The 22,636-nt window shown below is 35.5% G+C and overlaps 1 long non-coding RNA gene across 2 annotated transcripts in view; it reads right to left on the bottom strand.

Moving 5' to 3' along the window:
• Window positions 1–453: 453 nt before the first annotated feature.
• LOC129397751 (uncharacterized) overlaps window positions 454–22,636 on the bottom strand; it is a 281,104-nt gene continuing 258,921 nt past the window's right edge. For both annotated transcript variants that reach the window (XR_010112186.1, XR_008625346.2), the window contains one exon: window positions 454–4,987. This is a non-coding gene — a long non-coding RNA (uncharacterized LOC129397751). The remainder of the gene's footprint in view (window positions 4,988–22,636) is intronic.

The raw sequence follows: 22,636 nt of genomic DNA, 5'->3' as shown, positions 1-22,636 counted from the left end.
TTCTCCCTTCACTCTTTCTCTCTCTCTCTCTCTCTCTCCTGCTACTACATGAAGACATGCTTGCTTCCCCTTTGTCCTTCCACTATGATTGTAAGTTTTCTGAGGCCTTCCAGTCATGCCTCCTTTCCAGTCTGCAGAACTGTGAGTCAAGTAAACCTCTTTTCTTCATAAATTACCCAGTCTCAAGTAGTTCTTTAAAGCAGTTAAGAACAGACTAGTTCAATCATCTTATCCTAGAATTGGTCTCTGAATTTGCAGGAATTCCCAGGGCACAAATAACCCAAAACAGGCTTCTGGAACTAGATGTGATATAACTCAATGACTTAAAATTTTCTTCTTACTTGAACATGGGAGTTATGCTGATTTTTCCCATGAGTACAGTTGACAGTGATTAGTTATTCCTACATCAGTGCCCTTTATGTGTCATCTGAGTCTTCTTGTGAGTGAGGCATCTATCAGATAAAATTTTATTGATCCCTAAATTATGCTCTTTACATTTTAGCATTTTGTTGTACACGTTGGATCTAAGAAGTAGCCAAGGACACTAAAAACACAATGTAAGGAAAGAGCTCCGTGAAGTAGCAACAACAGAATTACTTTCCATTATTTTTGGAGATTATTCTTTTTTCAACACACTTCAGTCATTTTTGGTCAACATTTCCTCACATTATTTAAAAGAATGAACCATAACTTCATAAAAGACAAGTTAGAAATTCACAAAACAATTCCTTTTTAAAAGATCAAGAGTGTGATGTTTAGTAGACATACATGGCCATTCTCTTTCCATCAGTAATTTTTTTCCTCCATAGCCAAGGCTTGAACATTTCGTCTCTGCTCCCCTCTATTCCATGATTATAACTTTTCATCATTCGTTGTAATTCAGTGCCATTCTTGGTAAGCAAACATACACATCCTAAAAAGTTCACAAACACTGTAAATTACTGTTTGATTGGTTGAGTGCATTAATGTTCTACTTTACATTACCTCTATTTTCCATTAAAATGAAGTAAAGCAAAGTTTACCCTGTCATAGAACACCTACTCTGTAAGTAAAAGCTAGGAAATGGCAATGAGCAAGGCATAGTTAGTGGATATAAAATGATTAGAGCAGAGATTTCATATAAAGGCTAGAGGCAATAATGTTCTAAAGGGAAATTTAGGCCTTATTATAAAGAGTCTTGATTGCCAGGGTCAGAAATATGAGTGTATTTTGTAATCAGTGGTTCATTAGAATTACCTTTTTGAGATCTTAATAAACATGAGTATTGGCAGGGCTGATAATTAGATAGTGTTTAGGACCATTCTGGTTTTTGCAGCCATAGTCCATGCTGATCGGTCAGGAAAGCAGTTTTGATTGGTGTTTTTGTCATATCACTGGTAAAATTCTTTGGATATCACCCCTGAATGTCTGGGTCCTGTGTCCAGAGAGTCTACTTCCTATGTCTAGATGAGGCTTGGGCACAGGATTCTCTACAATCTCTCCAGGTGGTACTAATGCAAAGTGAGGAAAGGGAAGCACTATTACAGAAGAGTGAAAGCTCGGAAAGGCTTTCCAGTATAAGTAACAGGATGAATATGTCTTTTTATTTTTTATTTTTATTTTTTTTTAGATGGAGTCTCACTCTGTCGCCCAGGCTGGAGTGCAGTGGCGCGATCTCGGCTCACTGCAAGCTCCGCCTCCCGGGTTCATGCCATTCTCCTGCCTCAGCCTCCCGGTAGCTGGGGCTACAGAGAAATAATTAATCTGGAATATACTGAAGGCACAAAGAAATTGAGATAGGAAAGTCATTCATTTATTAATTCAACAAGTAATTATTATGTGTATTTCTGGGTATTGAACTACAGTGCCAGTCCAGTTGAAGAGATGGAAAAGGAAGTGCCAGAAGGAAAAATGGACTTTGCAGATATCAAGATGATCAAACAGACAATACTATAGGACCAAATGAATATGCAGTCAGGAAAGGAGAGGAGTCAAAGGAGACTGAACTTCCTAATGAACGGCAGGAATAGTGTTAAGAAAATTAAGAGACAGAGACAATTTCAGAGACATGATGAATTCAGTTAAAAATACATCCAACTTGAGGTATAGGTAGGTTGCCCAAGAAGAAATGTCTAGTAGGGTTTTAGAGAAGAGCTGGTTAGAATTTTGAAGGCTGAAGTAAATATTATAGCATCATCTATGCAGAAATAGTGAAAGCACTACAGTGACTGAGATGAAATCTAAGGCATTATATAGAAAATACAGTGGAGGACTGAGAACTAAGATTTATTAAAGGAGTGAAGGAAGACACAAGAGGAGAACTAGATAGGGTAGAGTCAGGAAAATTAAGAGATTTTCACATATTGAGAAAAGTCAGCAAAAATTCAACTGAAGAGACCATTGTCTATTCCTGTAAGGAGCCTCAGATCTATTTCAAAACACATAGAGTTACATCAGAAGTCAAGCAGCCGCATGTGATCTATACTTAATATTAAATATACAAATATAGTCACTAAAGGTTAGTTTTTTATTATATAACCTTGCTGGTATCAAAACTATACTGACAATACTTCAGTTCCTCTTGGATAAATATGCACTGAGAAATTGGCAAGTTAGTCAAACAAATATTGGACAACAAATAAAATTTGGATAAAGTTGATAAAAATTTGGCATAATTGGCATAAACTATGAACAGCCAGGAAATAAGAGTACACACCAAGTATCAAAATTGAAGAAATAACATCACTGTTGTTTAACAAAGACTAAGAGCCTACCACATGTCTAAAATGCTGAGTTTCCAATGGGAAAAGAATTTTTTAATAGCCATTACTTACAGAAATTGGTGAACAATCTACTTGCCAATGAAATTTTTAACTCCAACTAGATGAACAAATCTAGAGACTTAACTACTCTAGATAATCCTTTTGTTTTTTTCACCGTAATCCACAGTGTGGTAGATATAGGTGCACTGGACACACAGAATCCCACAATGAGTTAAGACAGATTAGTGCCAGAAGATAGAGGTTTGAGCACTAGTTCTGACTTAATTCATTGTGAAATTATTTGTGTCCAGTTTCCTCACTTTCAAATATATTTTAAATATGTGAAACAAATTGTAAAATATTTTAGAGGAAGAACCATTTTTTTCTTCAGCTTCAGCCCATCAGAATCTACCTTGGCTTTGGTAGTTAGTTTTAGTTTCTTATTCATGATATTTTCAGCCTTTTATTGATCTTTTCTTAAACCTCTTATTTTTAGTTACTGTGACTATTGCAGACAGGATTGAAGGAGAGGACATTAATTGAATTTATTAAAGTCTATTCAATAGAATTTATTGAACACTTACTTTAAGCTCAGCTCCACACGAGATATAAGATAAATCTCTGCTCTTGTGCTTGATAAGCTAACCATCTATTTGGGGGAAATAAGACTAATATGAAAGCAAATATTAATTTGCAACACAAATTGGTATATAATTAAGGACCAAAAAATGGCAGATCAATAGGAGATACAGTTCATGAAAACATGAACTGTAAGTCCAAAGCATTTGAGAAAGGCATCACAGAGAATTCCATCTTGATTTTGAAAGACTGAGTAGGTTTTGAATAGATAGAAGAAGGAAAGGCATACCAGAAAAGGAGAACTAAATAAGCAAATGTATAGAGGCTGGAAAGTTCTGGGAGAATTCTGAACAGAGCCTTCTTCTGGAAGGACAATCTAGTCTTTCTGCTTCAGTGATTTTCATTCTGGCTAGCTTTCTGGTTTCTGACTACTTCCATTTCTAACTTTGCAAAGAATTTTAAGTAGACAGAAAACCATGAGTAGAGAGAGAAAGGAAGGAACATAATGCACTGTAGTACAGTGGGACATGCCTTACTCAAGCATTTATATGTGCTTATTCTCACTAAGTTTTAGGCCAGTTTAAGAACATTCACATATTAACTTAGTTAATCTTCTATAACAACCACGTAATAGAGGCAATATTTTAATCTGCATTTTACAAGGAGAAGACAAAGGCACACAGAGGTTAAGTGACTTGTGCAAGGTGATACAACTTGGTAAATGATGGAGGTGGAATTTGAGCCCAGATAATCTGGCTTCAGAGCCCTGACTCTCATGAAGAACTGGATGTGTAGGATTGGTTATTTTAGAGAGAGCTTTGAAACACAAATGTAGAAGTTGGTATTTTACTCTAAGAGCAGATGGAAATCCTTGAAGGTTTTGACATTCTAATAACCATGATAAAATTAACCTGGCACGGGTGTGTAGGATTTACTAGCGGGGAAACTGCTACTATATTCTCTCTTTCTAAATTGCACTTCCAAGTGTCCTATGTAGTTGACAGACATGGATCTGACCCACAATTCTAGTTTAACTGAGGTTCTGACTTTAGAATGGTAGTTGTCTCCTTGTGCCAGTGTTTTAAGTTAAACCATGGAAACATAAAACAAGTGCAAGGTGGTGATTATTCTAGTTTACTTTTTTCTGTGTGGCCTAAAACACCCACACTAAAGCTACTTCTAGGGGAATCTTGCTGTTTGCCTGCCTGCCTGCCCTCTTCTCGGCTTACACAAAGCCTTATTTTTTCCCCAGCTGCCATTGCCTTTTCAAGCTGAGCATGAATGCCACCCATTCATGAGGCAACGTGGACAACTGATCAGAAAAAGTCCTGGTGCTTCCAATTAAAAATTGTTCAATAGCGTAAAAATTCAGGCACTCTAAGACTAAAATCAAATCCCTGGTGGGTTGTTGATAGACTTGTTATTAAAGGTTTGCCAAGGCTTAATAAGACTGATAACAAGAAACTGCAAATCTCTTCAAACTATTCTGTAAACATTTGGATAGGGCTGAAATTAAGAATACGAAGAATATGCATTTCACTGATCTGTTTTTCTTAGCTGGCTTTCATGTTACAAAATCAGCAACATATGTCGGCAGATCCAATTGACCTTCAAGCTGGAGTTTGAATATCTTAGGTGTATGTCACCTCATCTCTGGCTTTGATCTGCTGTAAGAAAGAGAAATATAATTATTAACACATTGTTCTGTGCAGCTGACAGAGCATCTGGTATTTTAGAAATGCTTTTGAGATGCCTTAATTGATTTGAAAGTTGGTTGTAAGCGAGCTTGGAAAAGATGCATCTTTGCAGCATTAGTAATTAAGAGAAATCAGAAGTAGGTTTTATCTGCATTAAGTTGTAGCTGAAAATGAAATACCTAAGGATAATTAAGAAAAAAATTAATTTAAAAAATGATAGCAATAAGGCTCCCCATGAATGATTAGTCAACTCTCTTCCTGATATAGACAACTTAATTACATTTCCTTATTGCAGCATCACCATCCACCTGACTATGGTGACTGAATTTCCATCATGGACTATTATGCTTGAGTTTCCATTATAAACAGTAATTTTTTTAGGCTTAGAATTTCAGTCATTTCATGTTGATTCAGATTTTAACTCAGCATATGAGCTGTTCATCCAGCTGCCATTATGAAAAAAAAAAGAACATTTTAAGTCTTTCAAGACAGTAATGAATAAAAAATAAAGGTGTACAATTTTCATGTTTCTTTCCTCAATCTCTAGTCTAAAAGAAGTGTGCAAAAGAGTTAGTCTAAAAATGTTTCAATACTGGTTTTGATCCAAATGAATGAAAAGTATCTCTATTCATTTGAATGAGGAACACTGTCATAACAAATATTTGAAAGGAGATAGGAAGTGTAAGGCCCTTTCAAAAAAGAAGACAAAAACACTTCTAAATACAGTAAGAAATGCTGGTTATGATTTATTTTCCAAAACAGGAATAGTTCCCAATATAATTCTCATATTATTAATCATTTCCTTGGGCAACTTTGCATTCATTTCTAGAAATTTTAGGAGTAAATTTCAAAAATTCCCACCAAATTGAAAATACTGGAATCTCATATATGTTTCATTGCTTATGTAATCTTTTTCATTGGTAATGTACTTGAGGCACATTTCTGATCTGGTTATTCTTAAGAACTATTTATTTTCTATTATGAAAGCAATGTCACTATCACAGTACTGCTGATCTTGCTTTGTAAGGAATTTATACATTTGTGGCTGAGAAGGAACTATACAGTTGGTCAACTGTTTGTTGTATATTCATGTATTATCCAAATGATGACATAATGAGGTAATCACTTGATTGTTCTGTGGCCATTGCCTGCCTTCCTTTGTGTGACTGATTTTTTTTAAGAAGTACAAAGTAATAGTCAAAGTGATTTTCTTCTTTCAAGAAAACTTTAGTTTGTAAACTTGCGAAGATTTTTAAAACTGGAAAATCCTCTGGTGTTGACTTAGGTATGCTACATTTTTATGCTGTGAATATATGTATCACTTAAAATATACCCCTTTAAACACGGGAATATTATTAGTCTCATGAAGGCAAACAACACTCAGCAACAATCCTTGAACTATAAAATTTAAAAGTACAAAAACTGAAAAAATTACGTGAAACTAAGGAGTAAATTCTGGTTCCAAATATAACTGTCAGGAAATGTGAAGTGTAGCTTTTGAGAACTCAAAAGATGAAAATCAAGCTAATCTGAAAACATTTGTTGCATTCTATAATATCAAATGAATTGACACATATTCACTAAAAATTCCCCAAATAAAAAATTCAGTTAATCTTTGGAGGGAGAGATTTCTCACCTACTTACCTACCCACCCACCACACTCTTGGTATTTATGCACACATACACACAAATAAGGGTAGTGAAAAAGGATCAGATCAAAATTATGTGAAGTAGCCCGTATAGAATCAGTGATCATCTATACTCAATCTTTGTGAAGTAGATATTTGGAGAGAGTGAGAGAAGGTGACTGGAGGTGGACTCTGCTCTCTAAAAGTCACAATTTTAAAACTCATTAAATAAAGCTCAGAATACTGTACAAGACTGGTATATATTGCAAATGTTCTTTGGTACTCTTATCCTATGTGATAGCAAATAGCCATGCTTCTCATAGACCATGACTATCTCTTTCATTCAACCACATTCATTGAGTACTTACTCTTTTTAAAAGACCAGATATGTACAGATGTATAAAAGAGGCTCTTTAACCTCATGTCACTTGGAGTCCAAAAACTGGTTAGGATGAAAGGAGAGGTTTTTCAAAGGCAAAATTCCCCTGACACTTAGAGGTGGAAGTTCTTTAACCTGAATGATATATAATTCATAGTTTCTCCTACGGGGAAAAAAATAAACAGGAAATAAGGAAAAACTTTTTGAAATATTGTGGCACCTTTATCACTACTAAACACGTGATAATTCTAGAATAATCTGATACAGAGGTGGAAATTAAGCTTGCTGACATTTTTCTAAAAGAATTGCCTGAATGAAGGTGGGGAAGGTAAAGGAAATGATAAATCTGATGAAAAAGTAATAGACTCTATTCTTCAACCAAATGTGAATCATTTATCTGTCACACACTTTTTTCAAGTAAACCTCCTAATTAGCATGAATAATTAGAAACAGGATTTGCATATTTTCTTTCAAAGAACAAATTGTGGCTTACCATCTTGATATCCCAACAAAGTATATCTAACCTAACTATTAAAATATTGTGAAGATTTCTATAAATAAAAACATTTATTATGGTCAGATTTTCAAAGTCAAAATAAAGTGACTGTCTAGTGTGTTTGAGGATATTTGGAGAGTTCTATTTGGCTGCCTACAATTCAATTCAGTATAAACTTGCTAAGAATGTTGGACTCATAAAACACAAAAAAATGCTAAAATCATTCTTACCTAACAATTATTTGCCAGGTTTATACAGATGACTTCCTCAACTTTCCTTTGCACCAGTTTTTCATAAATATGGTGATCATCCTCTAATTCCAGTATTCACATAAGTTGTTCTCTTTGCATATATCACATTTCAATATTAAAATTCAACTGTTTATTAAAGAAAGAGCAACAAGGCCAGGTGCAGTGGCTCACACCTGTAATCCCAGCACTCTGGGAGGCTGAGGTGGGTGGATCACCTGAGGTCAGAGGTTCAAGATTAGCCTGACCAACATGGTGAAACCCCGTCTCTACTAAAAATACAAAAATTAGCTGGGTGTGGTGGTGCACACCTGTAATCCCAGCTACTTGGGAGGCTGAGGCATGAGAATCTCTTGAACCTAGGTGGCAGAGGTTGCAGTGAGCTGTGATCACGCCATTGCACTCCAGCCTGGGTGACAGATTGAGACTCTTTCAAAAAAAGAAAGAAAGAAAGAGAGAGAAAGAAAGAGCAAATTTCAGAAAGTGATTTAAAAATAAATGATTGACCGCCCCCCCCCCCGCCACACACACACACTACATTAATATTTGGTATACGTTATATTGCTTGAAAGAAGATAATATGATATTTTTTATTTTCCCTCTATTTTAATGACAGTTTCTTTCTGCTCTCTTTAGGGAAGAGAAAAACTCAAGTTATTTCTCTACAGAAGAAACCTAAATGGTAAGTGTGATACTGAACTGATAAACTGAAGTTGCCAAAGTGGTTAGTAAATGAAAGGAAGGAGAAGCAAAGGAAAGTCTTAGCTTCTAACTCTGTTCCATGCTAAACTAGCATACTCACCTATCACCACACCAGATATAAGCCAAACCTTTGAGGTGAGATATAATTCCCTTCATGATCTCAGATGAGGAAGCTGGGATTCAAAAAGATCAAAATCTGGCCAAAGACACATGGCTAAAAGGAGGATTAAAACCCTGAATAAACCTTGACTTGAATCCACCAAACCATAGTCTGAAGGAAACTGATTCTGAATCAGAGAGTTTGGAAATTAAAGTTGAATAACCATCATAAAAAGATGCAATTTTGGTTTCAACAAAGACATTTGGCTGAAGACAGCAAACAACCAAGGGTCTGCTCAAGAATCTTTGAAGTTAATTTCTAGAAAAAAACAAAAAACAAATAAAAAAAAAACAGTCTATACATATTTTGCCATTCATGGTTTTCCCATTTCTGCCATACATCAACTGTGAATATAGGAATGGTTTCAAAGCCTACCTCAAAGTGGTCCTAATTTAAAGATAGATTGATTGGTCTGGCTCCTTGGCTTATTTACAGGGTTCTACTGTTATCTGATGAAGTCAGGTTCACTAAAGATTTGTGAAAAATGAACTGCTTTTACAGTGCGAATCCCTTACCTCACCTTTCTCCACCCCAAATCCAAAGGTTTCTTTGGGTCTGTCTCCAGGTAGCCTACATATACCTGAACCATAAACTCCCACCAGTTCTATCTCTGGGAACCAACATCAACAAGGAAGTATCACTAGATTGTCTAGAAAATTCTGTAGAAAAAGAGGGCCAGAGAAAGGAGCTGACTAGGTCTTTATCATAAAACATTCTAGTGAGGATAATAAATGACAGACATATACTTGGGATCAAGGTTAGAGTTATCTAGCTGGCTTAAAGGCTCTGGGTTTTATTTAATGAAGGAAAACATCAACATTTCCCAAGAGGAGTTTATTTTAAGTGTTATTCAGGTGTATTTTTGCAAAATTCCCCTTTCTATGGTGCAACTATCATATACATATTTAAATAACAGACTGTTAACCTTTTAAACCTGTGTGGTCCTTTTACATATAGGTGAAGTAATTACAAAGTTACAAATAATATTATCATGTATCTGTCGAGTTTATGTGGGTTTCCCTCGAAGAAGGAAAGATTCCATTTATTAATCTGGAATCAATCCCCTTCTTTCTACTCAGGGTTTGTGGTAATGCCCAGTGATGAATATCATAGCTGGCATCTTAGATAAAATGTTCTTTCTGAACAACACCCAAATATGCTTAAAATTGCAGATGACAATTGTAAGCTTTTTTGCCTGCTTATCTGTCTGCCTTCGATGTGATCCTAAATTAGGCATCAGAAGGTGTAGAGTTTAATACAGATTCCGGGCACAATATACCTTCTCACAATTAGTTGAAAGTGCTGTTTTGTAATTAAAGGGTGAAGTGGGGCATGATGAACATATGGAAAAGGAGACCCTTAATAAGTGATGGAGCCTTCAAAAGAAATTGCTAATTAGTATGCATTTGATGTGCACTATACCAATTTTAAGACTTTGCCTTGAATAAATTGCTATGTTGGGTGTTCGAAGGAGTGGTGAGATTAGCATTTACAAAGGGGGCAATTTTCTGTCTTCTTGACTCTGTTAAATGGAGGAAATAACTTCCAAGACTGGAGCAGTAGTTAGCCCATCAATCATTCTCACAGCTGGAAACTGGGGATCCCAAATGCAGAGATCAGTTAATCCGTCAGCTAATAAGTTCATAGTGGCACCATATGGCGCAGGGCCACTCCACACTGGGACAAGGACAGAACTGTTTACACAGGCATGCTGCTTTCTCAGGTAGCTCCCTGCTGACAGAATCCTTTGTTCTGAAGGATCAATTTACTTTGCACAGTAAATTGACTGAATTGATCAGTTCAGAGCATATAATTGTTGGCTAATCCTGTGGAATCATGTCCCATCCATGTGAGAGGGACAAAAGGGTGCTGCCCATGGCCTGGTCTGGGGCTCCATCCTGGGGCTATTCTCGTCGGATAGGCTGGACACTGATTAAAGGACCAGTGGACAGTAGATGTGTTGTCAGCATTGACTTCAAACGCCAAAGGGAAGAGAAACCTTGCAATGCCCAGAAGGGTTTTCTGGGTGTCTTTACTCAACTGGTATCATGACTTAACTTGGAATAAAAACAGTCAGTCAAGGCAATTTAGGTGCAAATTCTTTTCAAATACATGCCTGGAAGAATGAAAAGTACTGCTCCATCTCCAAATCTAACAAGTTATTCCACTAATGCTCATTTCGAAACTTACCTTCTATTTCTTTTCAAAAAAAGGAAAGGAAGACAAAAAAAAGTTTAAGAGATATGTTCAGAAAAGTGTGGAAACTGCAATTTAAGTGTGAAACACATTTCTTAGGCATGTGCAAAAGTGGCTGAGGTATCCACTGTCATGCCTGTGTATGGGGTATGGGAAAATGCATCAGGGCTTTTGAGAGCAAATTAGAGCAAAGTCTTCTCATCCCTGCACATTAGTGTGAACCCTCGTGCTTTGTTCCATAGATGTGTTTGATCTGACTTTGTTTTTTCCTTCTCACATAAAAAATAAAAGACGAATATATAAAATGAAAAAATTCCACCAATAGAGATAAATGTTGGACATAGCTCCCTTCAACTAAAGGTTTTCTTCAAAAGTTAGTGTCAATAGAATCATTTCACATCAATGGCTTGAAAAGAGAATTGTATTCAATAGGAACTGCAGCCATTTGGAGTTGCTGAGAGGACATTTGCTTATTAAATGTCTGAACAGTAATGAACTTTATACAACTACCCCAAGAGTTTCACCAATTAGACGGCTACTAATTTCTTCACTTATTTTACTGAGAATAAATGTCTGAGATCAGTGTCATAAGGAGAAATTACAGCAAGTTTTTGGTTTGACAGAATTTGGAATCTTAGTGATTATCCCAGTTTTTCTCTTTTCTGTAAAGAGGTATGTGCTTGATGATACTTAAGCCAATAGAGAGGGGCATACCATTTAATGGTAGTTGGTATGTTTTATCATAAAAATCTAAAATTAATAATTAAAAAATATTATCAATATATCTTCCAATATTTTTATGTGTCTTAATTTTTTTCCTCTTATGGAATTTTTAATTTCCCTATTACTATATACACAGTATACAGGATTCCACAGCATTAAAAAGCAGCAAAACCAATAACCAATAAGTATTTGTGTATTTTATTTTAGGAACTACCATAGTGAGAATGAGATAAAATATAAATAATTCTGTAGAAATACTTTTAAGTTAAACTTGGGAAATTAAAAAAAAAGCGGAAACATAAATTGTATAATGAAAACATCATAAGTGGAATCTAATGTGAAAGCAGGCACTTTGCCAAACAACCCTTTTTGGGGAGCAAAACCTCTTTGTAATTTTTGGGTACAATTTTCCCTTTCAAATGTTATCAAATTGGATTCTCCCACTCCATAGATAGCATATGAGACAAGCTTTAACTCTTTCTGAAACATTCATTTGCTAATTTTCCCTTTATTTAAGTAAAATTCACCCAAGTGCATATCCTAAAGTTGACATGAGTTCCCACACTCTAAATCACCAAGATCAAATCCATTTCCTTGCTCTGTTCTGAATCTGGCCAAATCTCTGCCTCCCTCCTATCTCAGCGTTTACCATACTGCAGAGGTAATGTCAAAGTTCTTGCATTCTAAACTAAAAGACAAAACTCATAGCCATTGAAACATATGTATTTTGCATGTTCATGGTATGCTACATAGTTGGAATTGGGTAAAATTTCATACATTTAATAACTTTTAATTTAATGACTTTTTCAATATAAGTAGTAGGTTTGGAGACGTTGTACATTACATCTCACCAAAATATCATCAAGAAGTTTTCACCCATTTCTTTATTTTACATGTACTCATATTCTTCCTATTACAGATTCTCTATAATAGTTTCACTCACAATATTTGGGATTTTTCATTAATCAGAAAATAAATAATGTGCCTCACAGTTAGTGGTGATATATTCCAACTTTCAAGACTAATTTAAATTCATTATCCCAAAATCTTTACATAAAATCTTCAACATGTGTAACCTTTTTATTTTTTAAATTTGCAAAAAATTAGGACCCAAGGAAAAATATATGCTTTCTTCTCTCCTTTGTTACTGCTGACCTTCTCCTCCCTGGGCCTTTCTCAGCAAAGACAAAGGAAACTTCTCTCCTGTCTCATTATTCAACGTCCCTTTGCAGACTCTATCTCTTAAATGCATCATTAGATGTGTTTTCTTTCTTCTGTAGTCTCAGACTAAATAAATGCCTATTCAAGGGCTTTAGAAATTTGCTGTTTTTCAGAACTAGTTTTGGGTACATGGGTTGGTTAGTAGAGTTCTTCATAGACTAAGACAAGGCAAAGGTCAAGACCTAGGGTGATTCCTCTTTGCTATTGCGGCAATTTCTTTATCAATTTGCCTAAAAGTTTACTCTCAAGTTCATAATATATCCCTCTCCTATTTTATCACTTAAGCAATAATTCCTATTTATCATATTATGTATTTTGCTTGTCTTCTTTATTCTTCCCTTTCCCCTAAACATAAGCCCATGAGGTTAGAGATAATTGTTTTGTCCATTTCTGTTTATCAGTATCTTGAATAGCACCTAGCACATAATAGGCCCTCAAAAACAGAGTGAGATCCTTGCACAAAATAAATATGCAAAAAGGGAACCAAATATACTAATTTCTACCAAAGAAGGTGAATTATTTTAAATATTATTTCAAGACTTTTTGCAGATTTGTTTTATATTGAGTCTGTAAATGTTTATTTTTCAGATTGTGAATTATCTGTGACTTTTAGGCATTGCTGTGGGTAAAAATGGAAACAGAAATGGTAAGAAAAAGTGAAATTCTCTCTTTTTTTAACTTGTTTTATGTCTTAATTAAATATTTGATATAATATGGAAATTAAAGGCCAATAATAGGGTTGGGGAATATTAATGCATTTAATTTTATCCATATAATAGTATTTATCTCTCACTATGAATTGTTAGGGAATTTATACTTTGTTTGAGATAAAAAGTTTAAGGTTTTAAATGTCCAATTTTTAAAAAGAACCGTCAAACAAATTTATTACGCATATAATATAATTTGCACAATTACATTTGATAGGTTACACAAGATCACTTTTCTCTAAGAGTTGTGTTCTAGCCTGTGGTGTGCTGCAGCCAGCTCTGACCAGTTCATGAGAGCTGATTTTGTGCATCTGTTCCAAAATCCACATTTAGTGGTATCAAATGGGTAGCTTGAAATCGGCTGTAGTGGAAGTATCACAAAAATTGGTAAATGCTACAAATCAGGGTTGTTAAACTTTTATGAGCTTGCCACTACCCTTATCTGAGTCTGATGAAACTGAAAGCTAGCTAGTACACGACTAAACAAAAGACAGATACAATTTCCCAATATAAAATGCTTTTTGATTCATATAAACTTCCTCACCCATCTATTTCCTCTTTTTCTATCAAGCCAAGTAATAGTCAAGTATTACTCTTCAGATGAAGAGGTTTGCCATAGCAACTACTATGTTTCCAGGTGTCCAATATGTATTTATAATATGATGAATGATGATGGTGTACAGATAATAAATCTTAATCTGAAGAAAGGGAAAAGCTGATTTGTTACTCCCTTGGAAATGCAGGATGTCAGTATGTTTGGGTTACTTTGTGCTACCTGCCTCTTCCTGGCATTTTTGTGCAGGATTATTTAGAAATGAACAGAGAAACAGGAAGTTGCTTCTGATTCATTTGCAACCGTGGTCTGAGTAGTACATTCATATCAAATGTGCTTGAGGAAACCATGAGAGTCTAATGAATTTAAAAATATCTTTAGTGGGGCAAAGAAGGCTGGCATATTTTTAAATAATTGTAAAAAGCCATGAAGGTTCAAGTTCTGGTGCTTCACCTGAGGATTATGTTTGAAGGAATTGTATAATTCCTTGAACAAGAGATAGACCATATGTTTTAATGCCTTTCTTTTTGTTTATTGTCTTAGTTTGTTTTGCAATAGTGAAATACTATAGACTAGGTAGCTTAAAAAACAAACAGTTATTTTTCATATTTCTGGAGACTGGTAGGTCCAAGATCTAAGGCTGGCAGATTCAGTGTCTGGTGAAGACCCTCTTCCTGATTAGCAGATGGCTACCTTCCTGCTGTGTGCTCACATGGCAAAGAGAAGGAGAGAAAGGGCTCCGGTCTCTTCTTCTCCTTATAAGGACACTAATCCCATCATGGAGTCTCCACCCTCATGACTTCTTTGAAGCCTAATTACTTCCCAAAGACCCCACCTCCAAATACCATCACATTGGGATTAGGGCTTCAACACAAGAATTTGGTAGGGACACATTCTGTCTATAGCATTTGTGGATGCTCCCATCTTAATGTTTTTTGAAACGTCTTCACATGTTGGTAGGTTCTTGTTTAGAAAACCAGTATTATTTTATTACCTAAGTAAAAGGTAATATTGTTTTCTTTTTGTGTTTAAAAAGAGTTCTAAGCTATGCAACATTTGTAAACATGAAGACACTGCCCAGTAAAATCAGATAGAGTGTTCTCAATGATTTTAATTTAAAAAATCAAGAATATTTCATTGATCTTTTAAAACACAAGAGCAAAGCAACAGGTCAATATATGAATTGTTTAATGTCTTCTATAGTCTCATAATTCTAAATATTAGAGATAACTGGGTTAATTTTAGTTCCAACAATTCATAGAGCACGTCTCGAAAAATAGGACATTGAATAAAAATCTTGACATGTATTCACTAAGGAAAGCACAAATAATCTTATTAAAACATTGATATTATCAGTTAAAGAGTTTTCATTTAGGATGACTTATCTGAGTAAGAATAATAAATGTAACCATGGAGATAAAAAGGGGCATTTATTTTACGTTCCTAAAAGTCCAACATACTTAATGTCCAAAGTCTATCTGGTCCTGAGACCGATTCATGGGATAGTGATTAGCTCTTCTCACATAGCCTCCATACTTTCCAATCTAAGAGAAAATAATTAAAAAACTGTGGCTGACTACAAGGTGCACTACAAAGAACACAAACTAGCAGTTGCTGTGACTTTCTTATAAACTAGAGATGAATAAAGCAAAATAAAAATCTCTTGAATCTCAACATTTGTGACATTTATCTGTAGAATCAGCAACTGCAGTGGCAATAAATCACTATATCCTGTTCTCACAGTTAAAGTAAAAGATTGTCAATCCCTCAGGACTATCAGGACTAGTTCATCCCTGACTGCAATAGTTCACCTCATCCTCAGCCACACTCCTACCCATATGCATATACACTTACAAACAAAGATATCATAGAACCTTAATGCTGTAAAAGACTTAGAAATCATTTGACCCATAGTGAATAAGTGCAAGGCATACATAGTAATGCCTTCCACCCCAAACTACCATGCAGATACCACTAATTGACCACAGCATTCTTTCCCCCATTCCCAAACTTGGATTCCCATGATACATAGCCCAATGCTCCAGATGACAAGTACCAAATGAACAAGAATAACACATAACATGAAACCTATTTACCAATCCTAATTTTGGCAAACTCTTTCATTTTACATTTTTTTCTACATGATATTCTGAGCTAATGAAAACTACCTTCTCATCCCATGATAAAGATACAGTTGCTGAATACAAATATATTAAAAGAATTTTAAAATGTAACTGAGTTAAAAAGAGAAAAAAAAGAAATTCTCACATCTGAGAAATGAACAAGAAACTGTTTTTGTGTTAGTTGATACCATGTTAGGCCAAGGAGCTATTTGTTTATAAATCACTGTTGACAAACACTCTGTTCTTAATATTCAAACAGGTTGAAGACATGTGACATGGGGCTCATTCAAAGTGGGTGCTGAAACAATGTATTGCTTAAGCCAGGTATCCTGGAACAACTCTGTCCTATGAAAAAGAGGAATTGTAAGACTAACCTATCGGTTTTGGTAAGCAAAAAAGAAAAACAAAGTGCCATGAGAAATAATATCTCTAACCTTCTCCATATATGTATTTGTAATCAGAATTATGCTACCTGTACCACTTGGAACATTGCAGAAAGATATTGGGGCAAACTAGTTGCAGACCAATAAAACCTCTGGGTGCCTAGAAGAAGCTAACAGAAATAGCTAAATTTGGATACTCCCAAAATCTAGGGCACAGAAACTCTCCCTTAAAAAAAATACAGCTGAAGATAAGTTTACAGTCAAAAACTACAATTCACACAGTATATGATTCACTATGAAGGTTGGCAGAGCCAAAACAGGAAAAGTACCACTACAAGACCTTGGAATAATGCAGTGATTTGAAACATACCACAAAACAAGTACAGCAATTCTAAAGCTCAATAATAGAGAACACTTCTGATATGTCTGGCAGTCTTCTAAGCATTTTCATTCATTTAATAATTTATTTATCATTGCAACAGCTCCTAAGGTAGATATTACTACTATTCTTATCCTACAGATAAGTAAACTGAGCTTATGAGTGGTTAAGTGACAGACACAAAATTACAAAGCCAGAACGTGGTGGTAAGAAACTTAAATGTAGGCAATCTGCCTCTAGAATCTGTATTTTAAAACTATGCTCTACTACTATTATAGTAAGAATAAAATAACTACCATTTGTTTAGTACTTAGTATGTGACAGAAAATGCTTTAAGTGATTTTCTCATACTGGCTTATTTAATATTCACAATAAATCTACGAAGTAAGTATTATTATAATTCCTATGTTACAGAAGAGAAACTGAAGCATAGAGAGATTGTCATATTTGTTAGGGCTGCCAGGAGAAAATATCATAGACTGGGTATCTTATAAACAACAGAAATTTATTTCTCACAACTCTGGAGGTTGGGAAGTCCAAGATCAAGGTGCCAGTAGATTCACTTCAGTGTCTGGTGAGGATTGTCTTCTGGTTCATAGAAGGCATCTTCTTGCTGCATCTTTGCATAGCAGGAAGGACAAACAAGCTCCCCTGGGCTTTTTTTACAGGAGCACTAATCCTATTCATAAAGACTCCACCCTCATGACCTAATCACCTTCTAAAGACCCCACTTCTTAATATTTTCTCATTGGCAATTAGGTTTTAACATATGAATTTGGGGAGACATGAAAATTCAGACCATAGCAGATGTTGAGTAACTATCCCCAGTTACACAGCTAGAAGTGACAGAGTCAGTCTTTCTGGAGTTCATGTCTACTATGCTATACTATCTACCATGATGGCACAGAAAATTTGAAAGCAAAGGAGAGAAAAGGAGATTGGAAAGTAATATACCCCAAGAAGATACTAATCAAGAAGAATGTGTCACCATATACATATTAGACAAAATAGACCTCAAGTTAAAAAGCAGGGGTAGGTATATACAGAGTTATTATATAATGATAAACACATTCACTCATAAGATTTAACTTGCATGTGCTTAACAACATAGCCTCAAAACATATACAGCAGAATTAAATGGAATAACACAGAGAAATTGACTAATTTATAATAGCAATAGGAGAATTAAGAAACATTTTTCAGAAACTGAGAGGTCAAGAAAGCCAAGAATTAGTGAACTTAAAGCAACTAAAGTCCAGAGAGATATAGTAAAGAGTTTTAGTGGCATACTGCTAGATAGAGGTAAATCCAGAAAAAGTAACATTTCTTTATATTTGCATAGTTCTTTGTATTTAAAAAAATAATTTCACACATAACATGATTTTATTTTAAACCTCGAAGCATTGAGAACACTTCTGCCATGTCAGGCAATCTTTTAAGCATTTTAAATAACCTGTGTTGAGGAGACAAGGGAGTTTCCTTCCTACGTTTGTTGACAGGCAGAAGATAAAAATTTGAAAAAAGGTTATGGCAAAGGGTTATATCCACTTTTATATCAGATCTCATCACACCTCATTCTCTGCCTAGGCTCATAAACACTGACAAAAGAGAATTTTATTCTAATCACCCAAACAATTTTCACATGAGAAACATACTAGAGAAAACTTCTCTTACTTCAGAATTCTTTGATACCTTCATAATAGGGGCTTTGTAATATGGAATCAGTCTGGCTCTTTTAGGTGCAATCAAGTTACTGCAAATAGTGAAAGGAATGGAACTAGCGAAAAAGTGAGATACAATCTGCGCTCATGGAGCCTGGACTTGAAGAAGGTCATTCCAGATTTGCAACAGCACTATAGATCATGGCAGCCAGATTCAATGGAATTTTACCACTGAATCATTACCATTGATCATTAACATAACATAGTTCTCCCTTGTTCTGCGGTTACTCTTCTATTTCCTCCTCTTTTACCATCTAGATTTACTCTGCATTTTGTCTCTACATCACAACTTTCCTTCATTAAAACTCCAGTTCACATAACACTTTGGCTTTGTTGTAATCTCATGATCCTTATGATCATCTACCAATGGCCTAATACTCCCCAAATTTCCCGAATATCCCTAAAAGTGAACAGATTACTTTCAGAATACTTTTTCATCCCAGGCGACCTCATAGGTAGCTGTCTAGCTTACTGTTCACTGTCTTTGGGTCAGGCACCCACATAGTCTGCTATGGCCAATGAAGACATAGCCTCAAACATGTCAGTCAATATGGGTTTTTCCTTTTCCTGTGAAAAAACTATGGGGTTAGCATAATTGTGAGGCTTCAATAAAGAAATTTTTTTAATACAAGTTTACCTGAATTCTAAAATAAAATAGAAAACTATTTTTAAGAAAACAGAAAGCTTTTTCATATTACTACCACAACAGTCAATTCTTTTTCCACACCATAGTTATTTCTCAAGCAATAACCTGCATTACCACATTATTTTTATAGAAGACTATTAGATGCATATTGCTACCTACTAGGAAAATGATGATTCCAAAGTTTTTTTTTTTAGGTTCACTGTGTTTAATTTACAATACAATTTTGCTTTAATGCTCTATTTTCCTAAATATAAGGAACTAAAGTAATGATGTTATAAAATTAAGTAGAATCATCTCTTGAGCTATGATTCTGTAGACCTGCTTAAAATTATAACAAGTTAAAAAATAGGAAGAATTCAATAGTGAAGCCACCTGGACTGGACCTGAAATTTTCTTTATGGGAAGATTTTTTTTATTATTATACTTTAAGTTCTAGGGTACATGGGCACAACGTGCAGGTTTGTTACATATGTATACATGTGCCATGTTGTTGTGCTGCACCCGTTAACTTGTCATTTACATTAGGTTTATCTCTTAATGCTAGCCCTCCTCCCTTCCCCCACCCCATGACAGGCCCTGATGTGTGATGTTCCCCACCCTGTGTCCAAGAGTTCTCATTGTTAAATTCCCACCTATGAGTGAGAACGTGCAGTGTTTGGTTTTCTGTCTTTGCAATAGTTTGCTCAGAATGATGGTTTCCAGCTTCCTGCATGTCCCTACAAAGGACATGAACTCATCATTTTTTATGGCTGCATAGTATTCCATGGTGTATATGTACCACATTTTCTTAATCCAGTCTATCACTGATGGACATTTGGGTTGGTTCCAAGTCTTTGCTATTCTGAATAGTGCCACAATAAACATATGTATGCATGTGTCTTTATAGCAGCATGATTTATAATCCTTTGGGTATATACCCAGTAAAAGGATGGCTGGGTCAAATGGTATTTCTAGTTCTAGATCCCTGAGGAATTGCCACACTGTCTTCCACAATGGTTTAACTAGTTTACAGTCCTACCACCAGTGTAAAAGTGTTGCTATTTCTCCACATCCTCTCCAGCACCTGTTGTATCCTGACTTTTTAATGATTGCCATTCTAACTGGTGTGAGACGGTATCTCATTGTGGATTTGATTTGCATTTCTCTGATGGCCAGTGATGATGAGCATTTTTTCATGTGTCTGGTGGCTGCGTAAATGTCTTCTTTTGAGAAGTGTCTGTTCATATCCTTTGCCCACTTTTTGATGGGGTTGTTTGATTTTTTCTTGTAAATTTGTTTAACTTCTTTGTGGATTCTGGATATTAGCCCTTTGTCAGATGGGTAGATTGCAAAAATTTTCTCCCATTCTGTAGGTTGCCTGTTCACTCTGATGGTAGTTTCTTTTGCTGTGCAGAAGCTCTTTAGTTTAATTAGATCCCATTTGTCAATTTTGGCTTTTGTTGCCATTGCTTTTGGTGTTATACTCATGAAGTCCTTGCCCATGCCTATGTCCTGAATGGTATTGCCTAAGTTTTCTTCTAGGGTTTTTATGGTTTTAGGTCTAACATTTAAGTCTTCAATCCATCTTGAATTAATTTTCATATAAGATGTAAGGAAGGGATCCAGTTTCAGCTTTCTACATATGGCTAGCCAGTTTTCCCAGCACTATTTTTTAAATAGGGAATCCTTTCCCATTGCTTGTTTTTGTCAGGTTTGTCAAATATCAGATGGTTGTAGATGTGTAGTATTATTTCCAGGGGCTCTATTCTGTTCCGTTGGTCTATATATCTGTTTTGGTACCAGTACCATGCTGTTTTGGTTACTGTAGCCCTGTAGTATAGTTTGAAGTCAGGTAGTGTGATGCCTCCAGGTTTGTTCTTTTTGCTTAGGATTGTCTTGGCAATGCGGGCTCTTTTTTGGTTCCATATGAACTTTAAAGTTTTTTTCAATTCTGTGAAGAAAGTCATTGGTAGCTTGATGGGGATAGCATTGAATCTATAAATTACCTTGTGCAGTATGGCCATTTTCACAATATTGATTCTTGCTATCCATGAGCATGGAATGTTCTTCCATTTGTTTGTGTCCTCTTTTATTTCATTGAGCAGTGGTTAGTAGTTCTCCTTGAAGAGGTCCTTCACATCCCTTGTAAGTTGGATTCCTAGGTATTTTATTCTCTTTGAAGCAATTGTGAATGGGAATTCACTCATGATTTTGCTCTCTGTTTGTCTGTTAATGGTGTATAGGAATGCTTGTGATTTTTGCACACTGATTTTGTATCCTGAGACTTTGCTGAAGTTGCTTATCAGCTTAAGGAGATTTTGGGCTTAGACGATGGGGTTTTCTAAATACACAATCATGTCGTCTGCAAACAGGGACAATTTGACTTCCTCTTTTCCTAATTGAATACCTTTATTTCTTTCTCTTTCCTGATTGCCCTAGCCAGAACTTCCAACACTATGTTGAATAGGAGTGGTGAGAGAGGGCATCCCTCTCTTGTGCCAGTTTTCAAAAGCAATGCTTCCCATTTTTGCCCATTCAATATGATATTGGCTGTGGGTTTGTCATAAATAGCTCTTATTATTTTGAGATATGTCCCATCAACACCTAGTTTATTGAGAGTTTTTAGCATGAAGGGCTGTTGAATATTTTCGAAGGCCTTTTCTGCATCTATTGAGATAATCATGTAGTTTTTGTCTTTGGTTCTCTGTTTATATGCTGGATTACATTTATTGATTTGCGTATGTTGAACCAGCCTTGCATCCCAGGGATGAAGCCAACTTGATAGTGGTGGATAAGCTTTTTGATGTGCTGCTGGATTCGGTTTGCCAGTATTTTATTGAGGATTTTCACATCGATGTTCATCACGGATATTGGTCTAAAATTCTCTTTTTTTGTGTGTCTCTGCGAGGCTTTGGTATCAGGATGATGTTGGCCTCATAAAATGAATTAGGGAGGATTCCCTCTTTTTCTATTGATTAGAATAGTTTCAGAAGGAATGGTACCAGCTCCTCCTTGTACCTCTGGTAGAATTCAGCTGTGATTCTATCTGGTCCTGGACTTTTTTTGGTTGGTAGGCTATTAATTATTGCCTCAATTTCAGAGCCTGTTATTGGTCTATTCAGGGATTCAACTTCTTCCTGGTTTAGTCTTGGGAGGGTGTATGTGTCCAGGAATTTATCCATTTCTTCTAGGTTTGATTTGCGTAGAGGAATTCATAGTATTCTCTGACAATAGTTTATATTTCTGTGGGATTGGTGGTGATATCCCCTTTATCATTTTTTATTGTGTCTATTTGATTCTTCTCTCTCTTCTTCTTTATTAGTCTTGCTAGCGATCTATCAATTTTGTTGATCTTTTCAAAAAACCAGCTCCTGG

The sequence above is a fragment of the Pan paniscus genome, chromosome 4 (genome assembly GCF_029289425.2).
Source record: "Pan paniscus chromosome 4, NHGRI_mPanPan1-v2.0_pri, whole genome shotgun sequence".
Classification (NCBI taxonomy): Eukaryota; Metazoa; Chordata; class Mammalia; order Primates; family Hominidae; genus Pan; species Pan paniscus.
This window is presented reverse-complemented; position numbering and strand designations above follow the sequence as displayed.